Source organism: Cupressus sempervirens, chromosome 1 (genome assembly GCF_028749045.1).
Source record: "Cupressus sempervirens isolate cs-2001-9-10 chromosome 1, ASM2874904v1, whole genome shotgun sequence".
Classification (NCBI taxonomy): domain Eukaryota; kingdom Viridiplantae; phylum Streptophyta; class Pinopsida; order Cupressales; family Cupressaceae; genus Cupressus; species Cupressus sempervirens.
The window spans coordinates 423,322,765-423,332,674 of NC_143118.1; the positions used below are offsets into that span (position 1 = coordinate 423,322,765).

General features: G+C 33.6%; 1 pseudogene; it reads right to left on the reverse strand.

The window, feature by feature from the left end:
* The window catches only part of LOC149578084 (endochitinase 4-like), a 60,018-nt pseudogene extending 50,789 nt beyond the window's left edge, over positions 1-9,229 (reverse strand).
* Positions 9,230-9,910: the final 681 nt, after the last annotated feature.

The following is a 9,910-nucleotide window of genomic DNA, read 5'->3' on the forward strand; positions in this document are numbered from 1 at the left end:
CAAAAACCTTCCAAATAGAAAGAAAAATTGGGGTAGAGATTATGCCACAATCTTTAGTACTACAATATAAAGTTGGCCTATTAAGGTTTACAATGATCAATTTTAATGATTTCCCCTATTAGGAGCAATAAGGACTACTAGGTCATCATCTAAAAGGATTTACAAAATATACAATGAAGTATGAACTTGGTAAAGAGATCTACAAAAGATTGTTAAGTCGAGCTTGTGAAAGGATTTAACTATTCCACTTGTTAGGCTGAACCAGTGGCTAATCTTTGATCTACAGCCTTGATTTTCTAAATGAGATTCTGTTGGTGCAAATAAGTATTTACTATTCACACTTTACTTAAGTTTACTTAGGTTAATGCATTTTCATACTAGTTGTCACGTGGACACCTAGGAGTTTGCATATTTATATGAGTTGTCATGTATATAACATAGTAGTTTGCACTCCAATTGAGCACATGTTGTCTACTACATCTCTTTATGAGATACACCTTTACATTCTTATCCTCTCATTGTTGCACGTACATTCATGCACAATGGAGGATAATCCACTCATGGTGGACATGTGCTTATTGTTATGCTTATCTCTTTGCTGACTCTAGGTAGACATATTAATTACCTTTATATATAAGGCTCTTCTATGATGCATTCATCCAATTATCTGATCAATCCATTCTCATTTGATCATATTTTATATCTCTTGTGCTATCTCTTGAGCTTCTAGATCTTGACATTTCATTCTTTCCTTAGGAAAATTCTTACATGGTATCAAAGCTATAGCAAATTCTTACAGATTCCTTTGGAGTGTAATGATCACCTTGTTGTGATAGACAAATATTTTTTGCTCCTTATACTAGTTGTAGCCTTATTACTTCATACTTTTTCTCTTAGTGTGTCTCATCTAATACTCCTATATTCAGCCTTTGGATGTGATACAATATATATACCAATCCAAATTACAATTCATCAAATTCATCTATAATACAAGTTACACCAAAACACACAAAGTTGGCCCAACTACTGGTACTCGAGTTTTGAAGACAATCTTAGTGAGGTTGTGATACTCAACAACCATTGTCAACGTTTGACATCATCATGAACTTGGTAGATGTAGAAGCTTGACTCATACTAATCACTTCCAAGTATTCTAAACTTAGTCTGCACGGGTGACTCAATGAACACTATGAAACTCACCATATAAAATGAATCACTTGATTGACACTACATAGCTCAGTCAATGCTAGATTCTCATCACTAAAGATGAAAATTTCATAAACACTAGAGATCTTAGTTTGCACCAAGAACCTTGGCAAACACTATAAAGCTTGATTTACACTGATAATCACCATCTTGGTAGATACTGCTTGGTGTAAACTAAATATTGTTCCCGAAACTCGATAACAACTATAGAACTCAATAAAACCTAAATTACTTGGTTAACACTGTAAACTACAAGATAAGCTTAGTATTTTCTAAACATATGATTAAGAATGTGTGTCACTAATAGAAAAGTTTGATTGTAATGTCAATAGATCCTACCATGCAATCCTCACATTCTTCATTGTCCTTAGAAATATCTCCATGATAAGAGGACTCTCAAAAAGCTAAAGCTATAAATAAACATTAAGATCAAGCATGCTTTCAACTCCTTCAAGATGTCATCTTTATGTATCATATGTCTTATCCACCTCATAACTATGATGAAGATACCATTTCCACTATTTTCATTGAGCTTAGTAAGAATCACAAGAAAATCACTATGCCTATGCTATCCCAAGAAACTTGTTCAAATCAAAGAATCTCCTCTTGTTCTACTCCTTCATATCCACTTCAAAAGTATGCTCATGATTTAAATTCTTCTATCAAAGCTAATCATGAGTCTATTGATGGCCTTGATCACATTTCCCACTCTTAAGATATTGATATCCCTTCAAACTACCAATTTGCATCTCTAAGTCCATCCTTGGTCCTTATCCATCTAAGCTAAAACCTTCAAACCTTCCATCTATATTTGGACCTTATGTTTCTTCATCACCTACATTTTCCACTCCTAGTTATTTTATCATACCTAAAGATCAACAAAGAAACTCATACTTGAAAAATATTCTTTTACTCAATTATCTAAACCAGCCATATTAGTCTTCTTCATTCATACATTCTAGGTTTTTTGGAAGAAATTTTGATAATCAGCTTAAGAAAAATTAAATCCATTTAAAAATGAAGATCACCATTTCCTATCTATTCAACATGTGAATCCATAGAAAGAAAAAACATGTAAGATACTATGCAAAGCTACACTAAGAAAAGCATGAAATCAAAGAAAATATGGGTTCCTAAATCCATCATTGAAAAAATGCACTATAAAGCATCTAAACGAAAAGAACAAACAAAAGCTATATGAATTCCCGAGTCTCTTTCAAAAGACTTAGATATTCAAAATAAATAAAATTTGGCATTCAAGCTTCCAAAGGTTTCTACTCCATCTTCTTCCAAATATATTCCTCGAAAGCTTCCAAAGCATTCCACTCCGTCTTCTTCCAAATGTATTTTTCTATCTCATACATCTAAACCTCAGGCTATTTCCTCCATGGTTCCTTCATCATTCAACAACGCTTCAAGCCGTGTGTTATTTTTGTCTTCCCCACATTTTCACCTAAAGTTATATAAGATTTTCAAGCCTATGCTTACCTACTATCCATACTCCTAGCTTTCAAAGGAATGAACTCTTATCCTCCATATACATTTTCTACTATCACCTTCCTTGAATCACCCTATCAATATCTTTGAGCATACCTTTCTATGGTCATGGCTTATTATGACTTATTCTTCTAATAGGAGCACTATCTAACTTAAACAGCTTTACCTATTTCTAAATGTTCAAAAAAGTATTAAAAATGGAAGAAAAAAAGTAAAAAAGTAAAGAGAAATAAATTCATCCTATTATGAAAACCACTTCTTGTGGTGCCTTGGACAAGTACCATGATGAAAACCTAGAGCACATGCATCATATGTAATTCTTCCATAATCCATCTATTCCCTATTCTCTCTTTGATCTTGACAATGTTGAGCTATCCTATTGTATTAGCTATTTTATCCATCAACACCCCTATCGTGCTTCATTCTTATCTAGCTTCATTCTTATCATTCTACACCATTAATATCCTATCCAATTGACCTCTTGGTCTTGATCACAAAGAAAAACATGGTTCTCATAGCCCTCTTGACATGTCTACTCTTTTAGATTACACACTTTCATGTTATCTCACTTATTGGCTTCCAAGTCTTATCTTATATTCGATCTCCCTTATTAGCTTCCACTACTTATCATATATGCCATCTCACATATTGTCTTCCACTACTTATCCTATATGCTATATTGTTAATTGGCTTTAACTATTTATTCTACATGCTATCTCCTTTCTTGGATTTCTTGGCTTATCCAAAACCTACCCTACTCCATATGGTTGTCCTTCCCTATCATGGTACTATTGATGAGCTAGTCCTTGAGGATCACTTTCACTCACTTCATGCATCTCTACTTATCCATATTATCTACTACCTTTCTACTCCATCATACCCCTACACCTTTCTAGACATTGGGAAAAATTAATGTGATCTTTCTTAAGAGCTAGTCAATCCTACCAAGTGGCAAAAACCTAGAAATAAGCACTACTTGAGACACTTGCATCTATGTCTATCAACATATTTCTTGTTCTCATGAACCATTCATCTCATTTTTATTTTCCTTGTCTAGCTTGGAATAAACTCTCACCTATGTTTAAGTGGAACAAAGTGTATAGCTTATCAGGGTCTCCTTGTTGCATTGGTGTTTGTTTGGAAATTCGCTCAATAGTATTTTTCAACACTTTCCCCTTGACATTGAGTGTTTTTCAACACTTATTTGATACTTTGGTTATAGTCTAGGATGTTGTGATACTTCTCATTGGCATACTTGAGTCCTAAAGAGACAGTCATATGACTTTCACATGTGCACCTAAACACTAAAATATTAGGTGAGATATTTTGATTTATTATATTTTTTGTTGTCTATGATGATTTTTTTCTGAGTGTTCCCTCCCTAATAGTCTCTCAAGGATGTCATGGACTAGAGGATTGGAGGCATGGAGAATCTTTTCTTTTTCTTTATGCATATCAGTGTAGCATATCGATCATAGGTGTCTTGATCTTCTTTCTTGTCTTTCTTAATGAACTTAGGATCTACAATCTATCATCGTTGTCTATTTTTTGCAAGTGCATGCTTATGGCCATCTCACTATTTTGTTTCTTCATATGAGCATAGTCTTTCTACATTAAACCTAGGTATTCTAATTGCACTGTGATCTTGACCTATATGTCCTTGATGCATAGGTTGAGTTCCCACACTCCTATCTAATATAAATCATATCCATATCCTCATAGTTAAAAAAGTAATGGTTGTATGATCTTCTGATGTCCCTAATAAGGATCAATGATAAAGACTAGGACCTAACTATATAACCCTTGCAATTGCACCTTTGCATACTAGTTTACATTTTAGCATTCATTTTAGCTTATCTTTGCATTTGAATGTTGGGAGATTTTTCTTAATTTTTCATGGATAGGTAAGGTGATTGTATTCATCTTCTCTCAATTCTTCTTAGTCATACCTTTTCATGTTCTCTTAGCTTTCACTCATCTATTTTCTATCCTATCATCACAAGTGGTTAATCTTATCATCACATCTATCTACCCTTTTGGACCCCTTATATATCCTATTTGACCTATTTTTTTGAATTCCTCAGATTTGTGTGAAAATTAAATTCCTATCTAATTTTGACATCCTAGATCCATTTTGAAGATCAAAATTGAGATTTAGGGTCCTCTTGCTAGTAAAAATCATGTCTTAAAATTCTTTGATTTTTCTATATAGTTAGCTGATTTCTTGAGGTTGAATCTTAGTGCCCAACATTCATCATTTCTTTATTTCTTCATTATTTCTACTCTTTTATATTCTTATTCATTTGATTTTTCCCTTATTCTCACTTTAATCTACTCCTCATGCTCTATCTTATTGGTCAAACTAGGTCAAACTAGGCATGTCTTCATTGCTTGATGGTCACTCTTTGGTCTTAGTTGCTTGTCTATCATCATAAACCTGGCTTTGTCTCAATATGATTAAGTCTAGATCATTTCTACATCTCCTCTATCTCATTTCAATTTCAATCCAAAGGGGGTAGAAATATGCTATCATTGTCGTAAATTGTTTTTCTATTATGGCTACCTATTTGATCTTCATTAATCTACTTTCTTTGGCTATGTGGGCTTGACATAAATTAGTACTCATCTCAAGTATAGTTTTTTTTCATCTCTCTCCTAACATTCATTCCTTCCACTAACAAGCTAAGAATTCAAGGTTTTATATGTTTCTTTGTTTCATTCTTTAGAGTCAGATTTTACTTATTTGTTATGTGCTTGGCTTCTTCACTCTTTTATGTAATGTGTTCCCCAATCAATCACACATTGGTCAAAGAGGGTCAAATGTGATCACTTAAAAATGGTCATCTAGACTATGAACCCCCTTTAAGCAATTTTGCATATTTTATCCATTGCTTATTCTTAATCAAATTCTCAAAAATCTATTTTTTCAATTATAACCTATGGTTTGACCACTTTATCCAAATTATTTTAATTAATTGAAAGAACATGGTCCCTCTAAATTAAATAGAAAGTCATACTTCCTCCATCTGCTAAGTGTGCACACATAAAGAATTATTCCTATTTTAAAAATATAAGAAAAATACTTTTTTCTCACACAAGGTGCACTTTTTTCAAGGTGGGTCGAGTCTTCATTCCCCTCCAGACATCTCTCACCTTTTTAAACTCCATCATTGATCTTGATGGTAAGATGATTGTGCATATAGATTTTCCAAGATGCATCCTCCACCCTTGATTAAGCCTCTCTTGGATTTTAATCTTAACCTTCCATTTTTATTTAAAAGAAACAACTCTCTCCTCGATCTCTATCTTTTGTATTTATTCTAATGTTATGCTATAATATGTTTAGGTGCTTTGGAGATTTTGAAGACTTCAAGAAATGTCATTCTCATATTTGAAAATTCATTTTAGCTTTGTCACACTTGCATTATGAAATTTTAGTTTGGATTTCCTTTTATGCTTTAGCTTAGATGACCTAGTCTAATTAGGGGGTTTTTTTTATCTTTCATACTTGTCAAATTTTATCTTGCATGTCATCTTGGATGCTAGCACTCTTTCTCTAATCTTTGAATATTTCATTCAATGGTGCACCTTGCAAGGGTTGCATAAGCTAGGTTGATTTGAGAGCCATCATGTCTTAGACTTTGCACATCATAGATAGGAAGCTATAAGCTGCCTCTTGAAATGCTCCCTTTCATGTATATTTTCAAGAATGTAGGTTTATAGAAGTGTGACGCATTTTGAATACATAACACAAACACACACATGCAAATGTATATATATATGTGTTTGTAGCTCTCTCTCTCTCTCTCTCTCTCTCTCTCTCTTTAGACACACACACACACACACACACACACACACAATCTCTAGCTTTTAAATTCTAATTTTGAAAATTGTATGTCATTTAATTTAGAATTTATGTATCACTTCATATATACATGTATGTTATATTAAAAAATTTATATTGCAAGGCAATTTAAATCTACAAAAGTGTTGAACTAGTCACCAACACAACATAGTAGATGCAATTTTAAGTGCATCTAAAATTATTTTGAAAGTGGGGAAGGAAAATGAGAGCATGATGGAACAGGAGCATGTGTGAAATTTACATTCTAACAAAATGAAATTCAAGGTATAAAACTATTATTTTTTATTTTTTTAATGTTTCATGTAGATCAATGTTTCCTTTTTTGTAGGCTATTTGGACTCAAAATTGCAATAGGATTTTGAGTATTTGTTTGAAATTTTTGCTAAAGTGAGCACTTCCAAATGTTTTTTGTACATATGTGTTTGGATGTTGTTTTACATCCAACCATATGTTTCAAGTGATCATTGTCTTTCATTTAGTATATTCATGCACTCCGGGTCATTAGTTTGAAGTGACGTAGTGTCATTTTGAGCACTTATAATTTGTGAAATTGCCCAAGTGTCAAACAGTGTTTGGAAGCCTGCTTTTCTTTTGAATATCTTACACCCAATTAAGTGTCATGAATTGCCACTTCGGGAGTGTTTAGAATGCATATAAGAGAGCTTATATTTTATATTTTATCTTTTTCTGATATATTTTTATAGGGTTTTGAGTTACTCAAAGGCAGGTGATTATCTTTGTCATTATTTTGCACCTTGTTCAAATCCAGAAAGCCTTGTGTGATAGCAAAAATTTTACAACCCATTGAGTATTTTGGAAAAAAGGTCATACCACTATATTACAGTCATAAATGAAACTTTATATTTCCAATTTGAATTCCTGATGAATCTGTTTGATAAGTTTTCCATGTGTTTCCATTTGTAAAAAAACTCAAAACTATGATGTCTCTTTTGACAATTTATTAGTAGTCTTGTTTATCTAAGTATAACTTTGACCATTTGACAGAAATGAAAATTTTCCTTTACCACTACATTCTAGGGGTCAGAGATATGTTATTTTCTTTATTTAAGCTTATGATGAATTCATTTGACTAGTTTTCAAACATGATTCCAATTGCAATTTTTGAGGTCTGACTAGTAATCAAATTAGCAGAATTATCAGGAGGCATGTTCAAGATGTTGTAAATTTGAATCCACGATAGGAGAAACCAAAATGATTGCCCTACTGTGTTCTATATTGAAAATACTCCAAGAGTGTTGATTCTCAAATCTTGACAAATTCATTTTAGCACTTTCTTAATTCCATTCCATATGCAAAAATCATTGTTTTGACAATTTGTCTAGTTCTATAATTTCTAGAGGTCAACTTTGAACAGTTTCCAATTATGGCTAGCTATTCATCATAAGCTGAAATTGCATATCCATACTCTCCATGTGAAAATCTGCCAATGCTCTAGGTTTCATCTCCCCAAGTGGTCATTGAACAAGGTTTCAAAACCAAATCTCAATGCCTTCTATTGTTCTCTAACATGTCATTTGTAGGATAAATTGAAAAGAGCAAATTTTGTCATTAATAATTTTGGACCCCGATGTTGTCATGAGATGAAAATTTGTAAATCCAAAGGGTATGTACCTGAGAATATGAATGTAAAGTGTGGTAGTACTATCAAGCATTTCTTGTCATTTTTTAAGGCTAGGTTTTAGGGCCTAGCGGCAAAAGTATGGTAGTTTGTGAAGATGGTTAACAATAAGTTTTAAAGCGATCAACTAGTGATCAACTCAATATACATTAGTATGAGGAATTAGTAAGAGAAGTTTGAGAGTCAATTATTTGAAATGCAATTTTTTTTTATGTTGGACCCACTTTGAACCCTAGCTAACCCCATCAAACTAATAAGAATGTGTGTGGACCAAAGATGTTTAAATAGAAGATTATAATGATTCTAATCGTTGTGGTATTTATATGTGTACACATTATCATTCTTGATTAAATGGGTGTATGGTATTATAGATGAGCGATAAATATGGAATTGAACATATAAAGTAGTTTCTATGACTCGCACTTGTTGATCGCCACTTCATCATATCAGTCCAATGATGTCCAAAACTTTTCTCATCGATAATGTGTGATGAGTTCTTTGTCAGAAGGACGGAACTTCAATCCAGGAACCATTTGTACACCATTCTTATCATGATGGTAGTTAAAATAAAAAATCTTAGCAATCTGTGCACAAAATCATTATACAACATTCTTTCAACTGCATATCACTATATTCTTAAACATTCATCAGCTGTTTCAAAGCCTGATATGAGTGATGGTATAAGACTGTTTTTTTGAATGTGTCGAGTTACGAGACGTTACCGACGTTTTATTCCGTGTTTTAGCACAGAAACAAAGCAAATAATTAGATATTTCCAAATTAGAAGGGGTCTGCTAAATGTATAAAAGGAAGGACTATCGATGCATATGTGGAAGCTAGAATATGCAAGCTCGCTAGCCATGCTTGACCTTAGGCATTCGATTGGAATGCAGCCCTGAACCGGGTAGACTGTGGTGCATCATGATGTTGACCAAAACGGCAGGCCCTCTATTATCACGCGTGCTTCCCAATCTGCTTATCCCACGGGCACAAGGAAACAAATGGATTGTTTCAACTCCCATTTATGCCCGTTTTAACTCTGATAGCTAGGACTGTTTTACAATTGTACGGATTGCATCAATTAGTAACTAAAGAAGGGCATTGTTCCAGCCAATCAACAGAGGGTCCACTTTTCTGGTTGAGGTTATCCATATTGTAACTATAGGAAAAATTTTCATGCTTTCGTGCCAAATAAGCAGGAGCTTGAGTATACAAAAGGCCCATGCCCCATATTTGTTGAGGGCGGCTCCAGTAATAGCCATGTTTGTTAGACCAAGTGTCTCAAACTTTATCATATGGTTAACATATGTTATATTTTCATAGCAAAATACCAATGGCCATTGGGACATTGCTACTGCCTTCCACGATCTAGCTCAACCTTGCAAATTCCGATGCGAAAACAAATAGGATGCTTATGTCTGAACAAAATACAGTTGATAGAGGCCAATCAAACCATGATAGAAAAAGAGCACATTTTAAGAGGGCATTCATGAGAGTCTGGTGCTATCCGAAACAGAGGATTCAACCATCCGTGAGAAGCAAAGTGGTCACTGTCTTCAACATGCGTAGATTTCCTTTTACTCTTCACAGAGGCCATATGACTATTACAATGATGTTTACATAGCAGGAGCTTGTTTTGAAGAATAGACTAAATGTTATGAAGAAATGGAGGCGTTTGCAGAACAAGGCCCGATGGATTTATA